The sequence below is a fragment of the Panulirus ornatus genome, chromosome 35 (assembly GCF_036320965.1).
Source record: "Panulirus ornatus isolate Po-2019 chromosome 35, ASM3632096v1, whole genome shotgun sequence".
Lineage (NCBI taxonomy): Eukaryota > Metazoa > Arthropoda > Malacostraca > Decapoda > Palinuridae > Panulirus > Panulirus ornatus.
In genome coordinates, this window is record NC_092258.1 from 22,050,652 (window position 1) to 22,066,915 (window position 16,264).

Sequence of the window (16,264 nt, forward strand, 5' to 3'; positions counted from 1 at the left end):
TCTAGAACTTCCTACATGTACACATGCCTTACATCCTCGATAAAAACTTTTCACTGCTTCTAACAACTTACCTCCCACACCATATATTCTTAATACCTTCTAGAGAGCATCTCTGTCAACTCTATCATATGTCTTCTCCAGATCCATAAATGCTACATACAAATCCATTTGCTTTTCTAAGTAGTTCTCACATACATTCTTCAAAGCAAACGCCTGATCCACACATCCTCTGCCACTTCTGAAACCACACTGCTCTTCCCCAATCTGATGCTCTGTACATGCCTTCACTCTTTCAATCAATACCTTCCCATATAATTTCCCAGGAATACTCAACAAACTTATAGCTCTGTAATTTGAGCACTCACCTTTATCCCCTTTGCCTTTGTGCAATGGCACTATGCAAACATTCCGCCAGTCCTCAGGCACCTCACCATGAGTCAAACCTACATTAAATAACCTTACCAACCAGTCAACAATACAATCACCCCCTTTTTTAATAAATTCCACTACAATACCATCCAAACCTCCTGCCTTGCCGGCTTTCATCTTCCGCAAAGCTTTTACTTACTCTTCACTGTTTACCAAATCATTCTCCCTAACCCTCTCACTTTGCACACCACCTCGACCAAAACACCCTATATCTGCCTCTCTATCATCAAACACATTCAACAAACTTTGAAAATACTCGCTCCATCTCCTCACATCACCACTACTTATTATCACCTCCCCATTAGCCCCCTTCACTGATGTTCCCATTTGTTCCCTTGTCTTACGCTTTTTATTTAGCTCCTTCCAAAACATCTTTTTATTCTCCCTAAAATTTAATGATACTCTCTCACCCCAACTCTCATTTGCCCTCTTTTTTGCCTCTTGCACCTTTCTCTTGACCTCCTGCCTCTTTCTTTTATACATCTCCCAGTCATTTGCATTATTTTGCTGCAAAAATCGTCCAAATGCCTCTCTCTTCTCTTTCACTAATAATCTCACTTCCTCATCCCACTACTCACTACCCTTTCTAATCTGCCCACCTCCAACACTTCTCATGCCACAAGCATCTTTTGCAGCAGCCATCACTGCTTCCCTAAATACATCCCATTCCTCCCCCACTCCCCTTACATCCTTTGTTCTCACCTTTTTCCATTCTGTACTCAGTCTCTCCTGGTACTTCCTCACACAAGTCCCCTTTCCAAGCTCACGTACTCTCACCACTCTCTTCACCCCAGCATTCTCTCTTCTTCTCTGAAAACCTCTACAAATCTTCACCTTCGCCTCCACAATATAATGGTCAGACATCCCTCCAGTTGCACCTCTGAGCACATTAACATCCTAAAGTCTCTCTTTTGCGCGCCTGTCACTTAACACATAATCCAATAACGGTCTCTGGCCACCTCTCCTACTTACATACGTATGATTATGTATATCTCTTTTTAAACCAAGTATTCCCAATCACCAGTCCTTTTTCAGCACATAAATCTACAAGCTCTTCACCATTACCATTTACAACACTGAACACCCCATGTACACCAATTATTCCCTCAGCTGCCACATTACTCACCTTTGCATTCAATTCACCCATCACTATAACCTGGTCTTGGGCATCAAAACTACTAACACACTCACTCAGCTGCTCCCAAAACACTTGCCTCTCATGATCTTTCTTCTTATGCCCAGGTGCATATGCACCAATAATCCCCCATCTCTCTCCATCCACTTTCAGTTTTACCCATATCAATCTAGAGTTTACAATCTTACACTCGTATCACATACTTATTTATATATATATATATATTTTATATTTGTTATACTTAAAGTCTCCCGCGTTAGCGAGGTAGCGTAAGGAAACAGACAAGGAATAGCCAAACCCAACCACATACGCATGTATATACATGAACTCCCACACACGCACATATTCATACAGTTACATTTCACCTTTTTTTTTATTATACTTAGTCGCTTTTTCCCGCATTAGCAAGGTAGCCTAAGGAAACACATGAAGGAATGGCACAACCCACCCTCATACACATGCATATATATAACCACCCACACATGTACATATACATACTTATACATTTCAATGTATACATACATATACATTTATATACACCCCGCCACACTTGAAAGACCACCCCACTCCTCCCCCGTGCGCATGTGAGGTAGCGTCAGGAAAAGGCAATAAAGGCCACATTCATTCTCACTCAGTCTCTAGCTGTCATGTGTAATGCACTGAAACCATAGCTCCCTTTCCACATCCAGGCTCTACAAAACTTTCCATGGTTTATCCCATACACTTCACATGTCCTGGTTCAATCCATTGACAGCATGTCAACCCTGGGATACCACATCATTCCATTTCACTATATTCTTTGAGCTCATTTCACCCTTCTGTCTGTTCAGGCCCAAATCTCTCAAAATTTTTTTCACTCCATCCTTCCACCTCCAATTCAGTCTCTCATTTCTCCAAGTTCCCTCCACCTGTGACACATATATCCTCTTTGTCAATCTTTCCTCCCTCATTCTCTCTACGTGACCAAACCATTTCCATACACCCTCTTCTGGTCTCTCAACCTCTCTCTTTTTATTACCACACATCTCTCTTAATCTTTCATTACTTACTTGATCAAACCACCTCTTACCACATATTGTCTTCAAACATTTAATTTCCAACACATCCACCCTCCTTCGCACAACCCTATCTATAGCTCATGCCTCGCAACCATATAACATTCTTGGAACCACTATTCCTTCAAACATACCCATTTTTGCTCTCCGAGATAACATTCTCACCTTCCACACATTCTTTAATGCTCCCAGAACCTTTTCCCCCTCTCGGCACACACGAGTTCTACTGCTGGATGCCACTTTAGTCACCGCCGGACATGATTTTCCCGCTACCTTCGATGTAGACCCCGAGCGGTCGCACCAAGGACGCGTCGTTATACACAATCTGACGGAGGCTGCTGGAGGCAACTACCTATGCGAGGGCGGGGACCATGATGATCGCCTACCAGCCTCTGCATGAGAAGAACCTGGTGAACTTCCTGCGCATGGTCAACAGCTGCTACCCGACACAGAACAGTAGAACTGATATATCGTTCAGTGACGCGAACAGATGTATAGATGTGATACAATGTGGTGTTTGGTGAAGAAAAAGAAAGAAAATTGGTGGACAGTGAGTACTAAACAATATGGTGAAAATATTTTGACGACTGACAGTATGACAATTTATTATAGTGGGAAAAGATAGTGATTGTTGAACAATATGGTGGATATGGTGTTACATATAGTGACTGCTGAACAATGTGATAGATATAGTTCATTCATTTCAAGCTAAAAGTTTGTTTTCTAAACTGTTTCTTACTTTTTTCATATGTATATATATGTATGTGTGTGTGTGTATGTGCGTATGTATGTGTATGTGTGTATATGTGTATGTGTATATATATATGTATATTATCCCTGGGGATAGGGGTGAAAGAATACTTCCCACGTATTCCTCGCGTGTCGTAGAAAGCGACTAGAGGGGACGGGAGCGGGGGGCCAGAAATCCTCCCCTCCTTGTATTAACTTTCTAAAATGGGAAACAGAAGAAGGAGTCACGCGGGGAGTGCTCATCCTCCTCGAAGGCTCAGAGTGGGGTGCCTAAATGTGTGTGGATGTAACCAAGATGTGAAAAAAGGAGAGATAGGTAGTATGTTTGAGGAAAGGAACCTGGATGTTTTGGCTCTGAGTGAAACGAAGCTCAAGGGTAAAGGAGAAGAGTGGTTTGGGAATGTCTGGGGAGTAAAGTCAGGGGTTAGTGAGAGGACAAGAGCAAGGGAAGGAGTAGCAATACTCCTGAAACAGGAGTTGTGGGAGTATGTGATAGAATGTAAGAAAGTAAATTCTCGAATAATATGGGTAAAACTGAAAGTTGATGGAGAGAGGTGGGTGATTATTGGTGCATATGCACCTGGGCATGAGAAGAAAGATCATGAGAGGCAAGTGTTTTGGGAGCAGCTGAATGAGTGTGTTAGTGGTTTTGATGCACGAGACCGGGTTATAGTGATGGGTGATTTGAATGCAAAGGTGAGTAATGTGGCAGTTGAGGGAATAATTGGTATACATGGGGTGTTCAGTGTTGTAAATGGAAATGGTGAAGAGCTTGTAGATTTATGTGCTGAAAAAGGACTGATGATTGGGAATACCTGGTTTAAAAAGCGAGATATACATAAGTACACTTATGTAAGTAGGAGAGATGGCCAGAGAGCGTTATTGGATTACGTGTTAATTGACAGGCGTGCGAAAGAGAGACTTTTGGATGTTAATGTGCTGAGAGGTGCAACTGGAGGGATGTCTGATCATTATCTTGTGGAGGCTAAGGTGAAGATTAGTATGGGTTTTCAGAAAAGAAGAGTGAATGTTGGGGTGAAGAAGGTGGTGAGAGTAAGTGAGCTTGGGAAGGAGACCTGTGTGAGGAAGTACCAGGAGAGACTGTGTACAGAATGGAAAAAGGTGAGAACAATGGAAGTAAGGGGAGTGGGGGAGGAATGGGATGTATTTAGGGAGTCAGTGATGGATTGCGCAAAAGATGCTTGTGGCATGAGAAGAGTGGGAGGTGGGTTGATTAGAAAGGGTAGTGAGTGGTGGGATGAAGAAGTAAGAGTATTAGTGAAAGAGAAGAGAGAGGCATTTGGACGATTTTTGCAGGGAAAAAATGCAATTGAGTGGGAGATGTATAAAAGAAAGAGACAGGAGGTCAAGAGAAAGGTGCAAGAGGTGAAAAAAAGGGCAAATGAGAGTTGGGGTGAGAGAGTGTCATTAAATTTTAGGGAAAATAAAAAGATGTTCTGGAAGGAGGTAAATAAAGTGCGTAAGACAAGGGAGCAAATGGGAACTTTAGTGAAGGGCGCAAATGGGGAGGTGATAACAAGTAGTGGTGATGTGAGAAGGAGATGGAGTGAGTATTTTGAAGGTTTGTTGAATGTGTCTGATGATAGAGTGGCAGATATAGGGTGTTTTGGTCGAGGTGGTGTGCAAAGTGAGAGGGTTAGGGAAAACAATTTGGTAAACAGAGAAGAGGTAGTGAAAGCTTTGCGGAAGATGAAAGCCGGCAAGGCAGCAGGTTTGGATGGTATTGCAGTGGAATTTATTAAAAAAGGGGGTGACTGTATTGTTGACTGGTTGGTAAGGTTATTTAATGTATGTATGAATCATGGTGAGGTGCCTGAGGATTGGAGGAATGCGTGCATAGTGCCATTGTACAAAGGAAAAGGGGATAAGAGTGAGTGCTCAAATTACAGAGGTATAAGTTTGTTGAGTATTCCTGGTAAATTGTATGGGAGGGTATTGACTGAGAGGGTGAAGGCATGTACAGAGCATCAGATTGGGGAAGAGCAGTGTGGTTTCAGAAGTGGTAGAGGATGTGTGGATCAGGTGTTTGCTTTGAAGAATGTATGTGAGAAATACTTAGAAAAGCAAATGGATTTGTATGTAGCATTTATGGATCTGGAGAAGGCATATGATAGAGTTGATAGAGATGCTCTGTGGAAGGTATTAAGAATATATGGTGTGGGAGGCAAGTTGTTAGAAGCAGTGAAAAGTTTTTATTGAGGATGTAAGGCATGTGTACGTGTAGGAAGAGAGGAAAGTGATTGGTTCTCAGTGAATGTAGGTTTGCGGCAGGGGTGTGTGATGTCTCCATGGTTGTTTAATTTGTTTATGGATGGGGTTGTTAGGGAGGTAAAGGCAAGAGTTTTGGAAAGAGGGGCAAGTATGAAGTCTGTTGGGGATGAGAGAGCTTGGGAAGTGAGTCAGTTGTTGTTCGCTGATGATACAGCGCTGGTGGCTGATTCATGTGAGAAACTGCAGAAGCTGGTGACGGAGTTTGATAAAGTGTATGGAAGAAGAAAGTTAAGAGTAAATGTGAATAAGAGCAAGGTTATTAGGTACAGTAGGGTTGAGGGTCAAGTAAATTGGGAGGTGAGTTTGAATGGAGAAAAACTGGAGGAAGTGAAGTGTTTTAGATATCTGGGAGTGGATCTGGCAGCGGATGGAACCATGGAAGCAGAAGTGGACCATAGGGTGGGGGAGGGGGCGAAAATTCTGGGAGCCTTGAAGAATGTGTGGAAGTCGAGAACATTATCTCGGAAAGCAAAAATGGGTATGTTTGAAGGAATAGTGGTTCCAACAATGTTGTATGGTTGCGAGGCGTGGGCTATGGATAGAGTTGTGCGCAGGAGGATGGATGTGCTGGAAATGAGATGTCTGAGGACAATGTGTGGTGTGAGGTGGTTTGATCGAGTAAGTAACGTAAGGGTGAGAGAGATGTGTGGAAATAAAAAGAGCGTGGTTGAGAGAGCAGAAGAGGGTGTTTTGAAATGGTTTGGGCATATGGAGAGAATGAGTGAGGAAAGGTTGACCAAGAGGATATATGTGTCGGAGGTGGAGGGAACGAGGAGAAGAGGGAGACCAAATTGGAGGTGGAAAGATGGAGTGAAAAAGATTTTGTGTGATCGGGGCCTGAACTTGCAGGAGGGTGAAAGGAGGGCAAGGAATAGAGTGAATTGGAGCAATGTGGTATACCGGGGTTGACGTGCTGTCAGTGGATTGAATCAAGACATGTGAAGCGTCTGGGGTAAACCATGGAAAGCTGTGTAGGTATGTATATTTGCGTGTGTGGTCGTATGTATATACATGTGTATGGGGGGGGTTGGGCCATTTCTTTCGTCTGTTTCCTTGCGCTACCTCGCAAACGCGGGAGACAGCGACAAAGTAAAAAAAAAAAAAAAAAAAAAAAAAAAAAAAAAAAAAAAAAAAATCTTAATCTTTCATTACTTACTTGATCAAACCACCTCTTACCACATATTGTCTTCAAACATTTAATTTCCAACACATCCACCCTCCTTCGCACAACCCTATCTATAGCTCATGCCTCGCAACCATATAACATTCTTGGAACCACTATTCCTTCAAACATACCCATTTTTGCTCTCCGAGATAACATTCTCACCTTCCACACATTCTTTAATGCTCCCAGAACCTTTTCCCCCTCTCCCACCCTGACTCTTTTCTGCTTCCATGGTTCTGTCCACTTCTAAATCCACTCCCAGATATCTAAAACACTTCACTTCCTCCAGTATTTCTCCATTCTAACTTACCTCCCAGTTAACTTGTCCCTCAACCCTACTGAACCTAATAACCTCGCTCTTATTCACATTTACTCTCAGGTTTCTTCTTCCACACACTTTACCAAACTCAGTCACCAACTTCTGGAATTTCTCACCCGAACCAGCCACCAGCGCTATATCATCGGCAAACAAGAACTGACTCACTTCCCAAGCCCTCTCATCCAGAACAGACTGCATACTTGCCCCTTTCTCCAAAACTCTTGCATTCATCTCCCCAACCACTCCATCCAGAAACAAATTGAACATCCATGGAGACATCATACATCCTTGCCGCAGACCAATATTCACTGGGAACCTATCACTTTCCTCTCTTCCTACTCATACACATACCTTACATCCGTGGTAAAATCTTTTCACTGTTTTTAGCAAGTTACCTCCCACACCATATACTCTTAATACCTTCCATAAAGCATCTTTGTCAAATCTGTTATTTGAAATAATTGATGCAATTGACATGAGAATAAATGAGATGATCAAAGTTACAAAAGAAATAGATAAAATTAAAAAGATTAGCTTTCCTAAATTTATTTAGACTTTCCACTTGGAAGGAGGAGATACTTAATACACTAAAAAGTTTATCCCCCTCACCAGTAGATACAAACGTAGAGGAATAATCAAACTACATCAACAAAATGTCAATATCATGCAGCAGCTTCATACCCAAAGTGGTGGTTACATGAGAAGTGGCACATATAAAGCCGATATAAGCAGACTCTTAAAAATAACGTTCCAATAATTACATGAAGGTCATGAAACCGGTTGGTACAAAAAAAAGTAGAACCATAAAATGAGTCTGCAATGGCAAAGGTAGCTTTGAAGTATTCTAATGCTTGTAGGGCAGTGAAATAGGCACACAATAAAATTGTTAAAAAGAGTCTTTGGATAGCTTTCGAGTGTTTAGATTCTATAATAGAGTGGTGAGCTCAAGTTACTGTTGCTCCAGAAGAGATCAGAATTGTTGTATTTAAGAGGGGAATTTGAAAAGGATTAAATGGTTGAATTCCGGCCGGAGGTCATGAAGTTCCAATTTCAACTGTGGGGCTAGTCTCCTATGGAAGAAAGCCCCCAAAAAAGAAAAAAGAACAAAACTTCTGAGGCATTAAATTAAATTTTACCTCATCGGAGACCTTTGCTAACTACTGATGTGTGCAAGCCTTGATAAGTGGCTTCTCAGGTAACGTCTCGCCATCATTGAATTATCGTTAAAATAGTTCTGATTACTCCTAGAAGAAGAAGTCTGATGTTGGTTTCTTGAAATCATTTTACTAATCCAGTGGTAAGCATTAATGCTATAATAGATCCTGTTAATGGTCATGGTCTTTCATTTACTAAGTGATAGGGGTGAAATCCATGAGAAGATGACATTAGTTAATTTCTCTTGTGTAAAGAGTTCCTAGAACGGTGAATACGTAGGATTGAATAACTGCAACAGCTGATTCTAAAAGAAGAAGTAGAATTTGAGAAATAATAAGGATATGTAACGGAGTAGATGAGGTTATATGAGGTCCAGATTGTCTTAAAAGAGTTAAAAGAAGATGGCCAGCAATAATATTAGCTGCCAATCGAATTGCTGTAGTTCAAGGTCGAATCAAGTTTCTAATTGATTCAATTACAACCATGAATGGCATTAGAATTCTTGGTGTTCCTTGAGGTACTAAATGAGCGAATATATGTTGAGTATGTTTTAATCAGCCATAAACCATTAAAGTTACTCAGTTTGGAAGAGCTAGAGAAAGAGTTATAGCCATATGACTAGATCTTGTGAAGATATATGTCAGTAAACCTAAAGAATTGTTATATATTTATTTATTTTGCTTTGTCGCTGTCTCCCGCGTTTGCGAGGTAGCGCAAGGAAACAGACGAAAGAAATGGCCCAACCCACCCCAATACACATTGTATACACACACACGTCCACACACGCAAATATACATACCTATACATCTCAATGTACACATATATATACATACACAGACACATACATATATACCCATGCACACAATTCACACTGTCTGCCCCCATTCACTCCCATCGCCACCTCGCCACACATGGAATACCTTCCCCCTCCCCCCTCATGTGTGCGAGGTAGCACTAGGAAAAGACAACAAAGGCCCCATTCGTTTACACTCAGTCTCTAGCTGCCTTGCAATAATGCCCGAAACCACAGCTCCCTTTCCACATCCAGGCCCCACACAACTTTCCATGGTTTACCCCAGACGCTTCACATGCCCTGATTCAATCCACTGACAGCACGTCAACCCCGGTATACCACATCGATCCAATTCACTCTATTCCTTGCCCTCCTTTCACCCTCCTGCATGTTCAGGCCCCGATCACACAAAATCTTTTTCACTCCATCTTTCCACCTCCAATTTGTTCTCCCACTTCTCCTCGTTCCCTCCAGCTCCGACACATATATCCTCTTGGTCAATCTTTCCTCACTCATTCTCTCCATGTGCCCAAACCATTTCAAAACACCCTCTTCTGCTCTCTCAACCACGCTCTTTTTATTTCCACACATCTCTCTTACCCTTACATTACTTACTTGATCAAACCACCTCACACCACACATTGTCCTCAAACATCTCATTTCCAGCACATCCACCCTCTTGCGCACAACTCTATCCATAGCCCACGCCTCGCAACCATACAACATTGTTGGAACCACTATTCCTTCAAACATACAATTAATCTAAAAAGCGAAGTTATAATAAGGGTTACTCCGACATGTGAACATGATAGTAATGACTTCAATTCTCTGTGAAGGGTTTGTATTAGCTCTGATCAAATAACTAATCATCAGGAAGGTGAAGCCCAATAAGATATAGGTAAAAATAAAATTCCAATAAATGTGGATAACCAATTTAGGGGGATTGAAAATAGACTAGAAGAGGGTTCAAAAATGGAGAATAAGCTAATTATCATTTTCAGTTTTTTCAATTTGCTTTGGTTTTTCAGGAAAAATATCAATCTTCTTGGGTGGAAAGATAAAGTAATTTGAAATGGTGAATAAAGCTAAGCTAAATAAGAATATGATAAGTTAAATCATATAAGGAGTCTTATTTGTGGCATAGAAAAATGTCCTTAGGACAACTCAAGCTTGACAAACTTGTATTATAATTCAACTAATTTTTCGGTGTAGAACGAAATCACCTGGGGTATTTAGGGACCATAATAGGTTTAAAAGACCTACACTTTTATCAGTCATCGGGTGAATCTCTTCTTAAAAGTTGCCACTCATGATAAGGAGTTAGTAGAAACCAATTTCACTACAGTGGGTATAAATCTATGGTTGGCTCCACAAATTTCTGAGCATTGACCAAAAAATAATCCTGGTCGGGAAGCTACAAATCTTACCTGAATTAATCGTCCAGGTACAGCGTCTGTTTTTACTCCTAGAGATGGAACTGCCCAGGAGTGAATTACATCAACTGCAGCAACTAAGACTCGAATTTGTGTATCTATGGGGATTACCATGCGATTGCCTACATCAAGGAGGTGATATCCAAACTGTTCTAAGTCGTTAGAAGGTGTTATGTAAGAATCAAATTCTGCTTCAGCGAAGTCGGAATATTCACATCTTCAGTACCACTGATGGCCTATGGTTTTAATAGTCAATCTTGGGGAGATAACTTCATCAAGTTGATAAAGTAGTCGAAGTGATGGTAAAGCAGTAATTACCAAAATACCAGATCCACAAATGCTACATACTAATCCATCTGTTTTTCTAAGTATTTCTCAAATACATTCTTCAATGCAAACACCTGATCCACATATCCTCTACCACTTCTGAAACCACACTGCTCTTCCCCAATCTGATGCTCTGTACATGCTTTTACCCTTTCAGTTAATACCCTCCCATACAATTTCCTAGGAATATGCAACAGTCTTATACCTCTGTGATTTGAACACCCACCTTTACCCTCTTTGCCTTTTTACAATGGCACTATGTATGCATTCCGCTAATCCTCAGGCACTTCACCATGAACCATACATACACTTAATATCTTTACCGACCAGTCAAGAGCACAGTCACCCCCTTTTTTAATAAATTCCACTGCAATACTATCCAATCTTGTTGGATGGTATTGTAGTACCTCTTCTCTGTTCACCAAACCATTCTCCCAGACCCTCTCACTTTGCACACCATCTCTACCAAAACACCCTATATCTGCCACTCTGTCATCAAACTCATTCAACAAACCTTCAAAATACTCACTCCTCCTCACTTCAACACTACTTGTTGCCTCCCCATTAGCCCCCTTCACTGATGTTCCCGTTTGTTCTCTTCAACTATACATACATATACATACATAGACATATCCATATATATACACATGTACATATCCATACTTGCTGCCTTCATCCATTTCCGTCGCCACCCCACTACACACAAAATAGCATTCTCTTCTCCCTCCAGCGAGGCAGCACCAGGAACACACACAAAAAAGGCCACATTCGTTCACACTCAGTCTGTAGCTGTCATGTGTAATGCACCAAAACCCCAGCTCCCTTTCCACATCCAGGACCCACAGACCTTTCATGGTTTACCCCAGACGCTTGACGTGCCTTGGTTCAATCCATTGACGGTGGAGCGACCCTGGTATAGCACATCATTCCAATGCTCTCTATCCCTTGCATGCCTTTTATCCTCATTTATGTTCGGGTCCTGAACACTCAAAATCTTTTTCACTCCCTTTCACCTCCAATTTGGTCTCCCTCTTCTCCTTCCCTCCACCTCTGACACATACAACCTCTTTGTCAATCTTTCCTCACTCATCATCTCCATGTGACCAAACCATTTCAACACACCCTCTTCTGCTCTCTCAACAACACTCTTTTTATTACCACACATCTCTCTTACACTTTCTTTACTTGATGAAACCACCTCACACTACACATTGTCCTCAAACATTTCAACATTTCATTTTCAACACCCGATCTGTAGCCCGATCCTTGCAACCTATAACATTGTTGGAACCACTATTCCCTCAAACATACCTAGTTTTGCTTTCCAAGATAACGTTCTCGACCTCCATACATTCTTCAGTGCTCCCAGAACCTTCGCTCCCTCCCCCACCCTGTGACTCTCTTCTGCTTCCATGGTTCCATCCACTGCTAAGTCCATTCCCAGATATCTAAAACACTTCACTTCCTCCATTTTTTTCTCATTACAAACCTACCTCCCAATCAACTTGCCTCAGCCCTACTGAACCTAATAACCTTCCTCCTATTCACATTTACTCTCATCTTTCTTCTTTCACACACTTTACCAAACTCAGTCACCAAATTTTGCAGTTTCTCACCTGAATAAGCCACCAGTGCTGTATCATCAGCAAACAACAACTGACTCACTTCCCAAGCCCTCTCATCCAGAGCAGACTGCATACTTGCCCCTCTCTCCAAAACTCTTGCATTCACCTCCCTCACCACCCCATCCATAAACAAATTAAACAACCATGGAGACTTCATGCACCCTTGCTACAAACTGATATTCACTGTGAATATACATTCTCATCTTGGTTACATCCAGACACATTCGAACACCCCAGTCTGAGCCTTTGAAGAGGATGAGCACTTCCCACATGACTCCCTTCTTCTGTTACCCTTTTTAGAAATTCAAATACAAAGAGGGGGGTTTCCGGCCCTCCGCTCCTGCCCCCTTTAGTCGCTTTCTACAACACGCGGGTAATACGTAGAAAGTATTTCTTCCCTATCCCCAGGGATAGGTATTATGTTTCAGGAAAGGAACCTGGATGTTTTGGCTCAAGAGTGAAGTGAAGCTCAAGGATAAGGGGGAAGAGTGGTTTGGAAGTGTCTTGGGAGTAGGGCCAGGGGTTGGTGAGAGGACCAGAGCTAAGGAAGGAGTAGTGCTACTCCTGGAGGAGGTGTTTATGGGAGTATGTGATAGAGTGTAAGAAAGTAAATTGTAGATTGATGTGGGTAAAACTGAAAGTGGATGGAGAGGGGTGATTATTGGTGCCTATGCACCTGGTCATGAGAAGAAAGATCATGAGAGGCAAGTGTTAAGGGAGTAGCTGGGTGAGTGTGTTAGCAGCTTTGATGTACAAGACCAGGTTATAGTGATGGGTGATTTGAATACAAAGGTGAGTAGTGTGGCAGTTGAGGGTATAATTGGTGTGAATGAGGTGTTTAGTATTGTGAATGGAATTGATGAAGAGATTGTGGATTTGAGTGATTGGGAATACCTGGTTTTAAGAGAGAGGTATATGTAAGTATACACATGTGGGTAGGAGATTTGGTCAAAGGGCATTATTGGTAGGTGATTAAAAGAGAGACTTTTGGATGTTAATGTGCTGAGAGGGGATGTCTGATCACTATCTTCAGGCAAAGTTGAAGATTTGTTGAGGTTTTCAGAAAAGAGGAGAGAATGTTGGGGAGAAGACTGTGGTAAGAAGTAAGTGCATTTGGAAAGAAGACTTGTGTGAGGAAGTACCAGGAGATATTGAATGTAGAATGGCAAAAGGTGAGAGCAAAGGCCATAAGTGGAGTGGGTGAGGAATAGGATGCATTTAGAGAAGCAGTGATGGCTTTTGCAAAAGATGCATGTGGCATGAGAAAGGTGGGAGGTGGGCAGATCAGAAAGGTTAGTGAGTGGTGGGATGAAGTAAGATTGTTAGTGAAAGAGAAAAGAGAAGCATTTGGACGATGTTTGGAGGGAAATAGTGCCATTGATTGGGAGATGTATGAAAGAATGTGGCTGGAGGTCAAGAGAAAGGTACAAGAGGTGAAAAAGAGGGTAAATTTGAGTTGGGTAAGAGAGTATCATTAAATTTTGGGGAGAATAAAAGGATGTTTTGGAAGGAAGTAAATAACATGCCTAAGAGAAGAGAACAAATGAGAATATAGGTGAAGGGGGTATTGGGGAGGTAATAACAGGCAGTGATGAAGTGAGGAGATGGAGCGAGTATTTTGAAGTATTGTTGAAAGTGTTTGATGATAGAGTGGCAGATATAGGGTGTTTTGGTCAGGGTGGTAAGTGAAGTGAAAGGGTCAGGGAGAATGGTTTGGTAAACAGAGAAGAGGTATTGAAAGTGCTGCGGAAGATGAAAGCCAGCAAGGCGGTGGGTTTGGATGGTATAGCAGTGGAATTTATTAAAAAGGGGGTGACTGTGTTGGTGATTGGTTGGTGAGGACATTCAGTGTATGTATGGATCATGGTGAAGTGCCTGAGGATTGGTGAAATGCATGCATCGTGCCATTGTACAAAGGCAGAGGGGATAAAGGTGTGTGTTCAAATTACAGAGGCATAAGTTTGTTGAGTATTCCTGGGAAATTATATGGGAGGGTATTGATTGAAAGGATAAATGCAAGGACAGAGCATCATATTAGGGAAGAGCAGCGTGGTTTCAGAAGTGGTAGAGGATGTGTGGATCAGGTGTTTGCTTTTAAGAACGTATGTGAGAAATACCTTGAAAAACAGTGGATTTGTATGTAGCATTTTTGGATCTGGAGAAGGCATATGATAGGGTTGATGGAGATGCTATGTGGAAGGTTTTAAGAGTATATGGAGTAAGAGGTAAGTTGGTAGAAGCAGTGAGAAGTTTTTACCAAGGATGGGGATAGGGAAGAAAAAATACTTCCCACGCATTCCTCATGTGTCGTAGAAGGCGACTAAAGGGGACGGGAGCGGGGGGGCTGGAAACCCTCCCCTCCTTGTACTTTAACTTTCTAAAAGAAGAAACAGAAGAAGGAGTCATGCGGGGAGTGCTCATCCTCCTCGAAGGCTCAGATTGGGGTGTCTAAATGTGTGTGGATGTAACCAAGATGAGAAAAAAGGAGAGATAGGTAGTATGTTTGAGGAGAGGAACCTGGATGTTTTGGCTCTGAGTGAAACGAAGCTTAAGGGTAAAGGAGAAGAGTGGTTTGGGAATGTCTTGGGAGTAAAGTCAGGGGTTAGTGATAGGACAAGAGCAAGGGAAGGAGTAGCACTACTCCTGAAACAGGAGTGGTGGAGTATGTGTTAGAGTATAAGAAAGTAAACTCTAGAATGATATGGGTAAAATTGAAAGTGGATGGAGAGAGATGGGTGATTATTGGTGCATATGCACCTGGGGATGAGAAGAAAGATCATGAGAGGCAAGTGTTTTGGGAGCAGCTGAGTGAGTGTGTTAGTAGTTATGATGCACGAGACCGGGTTATAGTGATAGGTGATTTGAATGCAAAGATGAGTAACGTGGAAGTTGAGGGAATAATTGGTGTACATGGGGTGTTCAGTGTTGTAACTGGAAATGGTGAAGAGCTTGCAGAATTATGTACTGAAAAAGGAATGGTGATTGGGAATACCTGGTTTAAAAAGAGAGATATACATAAGTATATGTATGTAAGTATGTAAGTATGTAAGATAGAGATGCTCTGTGGAAGGTATTAAGAATATATGGTGTGGGAGGCAAGTTGTTAGAAGCAGTGAAAAGTTTTTATCGAGGATGTAAGGCATGTGTACGTGTAGGAAGAGAGGAAAGTGATTGGTTCTCAGTAAATGTAGGTTTGTGGCAGGGGTGTGTGATGTCTCCATGGTTGTTTAATTTGTTTATGGATGGGGTTGTTAGGGAGGTGAATGCAAGAGTTTTGGAAAGAGGGGCAAGTATGAAGTCTGTTGTGGATTAGGGAGCTTGGGAAGTGAGTCAGTTGTTGTTCGCTGATGATACAGTGCTGGTGGCTGATTCATGTGAGAAACTGCAGAAGCTGGTGACTGAGTTTGGTAAAGTGTGTGAAAGAAGAAAGTTAAGAGTAAATGTGAATAAGAGCAAGGTTATTAGGTACAGTAGGGTTGAGGGTCAAGTCAATTGGGAGGTAAGTTTGAATGGAGAAAAACTGGAGGAAGTAAAGTGTTTTAGATATATGGGAGTGGATCTGGCAACGGATGGAACCATGAAAGCGGAAGTGAATCATAGGGTGGGGGAGGGGTCGAAAATCCTGGGAGCCTTGAAGAATGTGTGGAAGTCGAGAACATTATCTCGGAAAGCAAAAATGGGTATGTTTGAAGGAATAGTGGTTCCAAGAATGTTGTATGGTTGCGAGGCGAGGGCTATGGATAGAGTTGTGCGCAGGAGGGTGGATGTGCTGGAAATGAGATGTTT

At 42.0% G+C, this 16,264-nt stretch overlaps 1 protein-coding gene and 1 pseudogene across 1 annotated transcript in view; one reads left to right on the plus strand and one right to left on the minus strand.

Moving 5' to 3' along the window:
* The window catches only part of LOC139760211 (uncharacterized), a 543,167-nt gene that overhangs the window by 513,459 nt on the left and 13,444 nt on the right, over positions 1 to 16,264 (plus strand). The window lies entirely within an intron of this gene.
* LOC139760200 (cytochrome c oxidase subunit 3-like) lies at positions 5,451 to 9,832 on the minus strand (annotated as a pseudogene).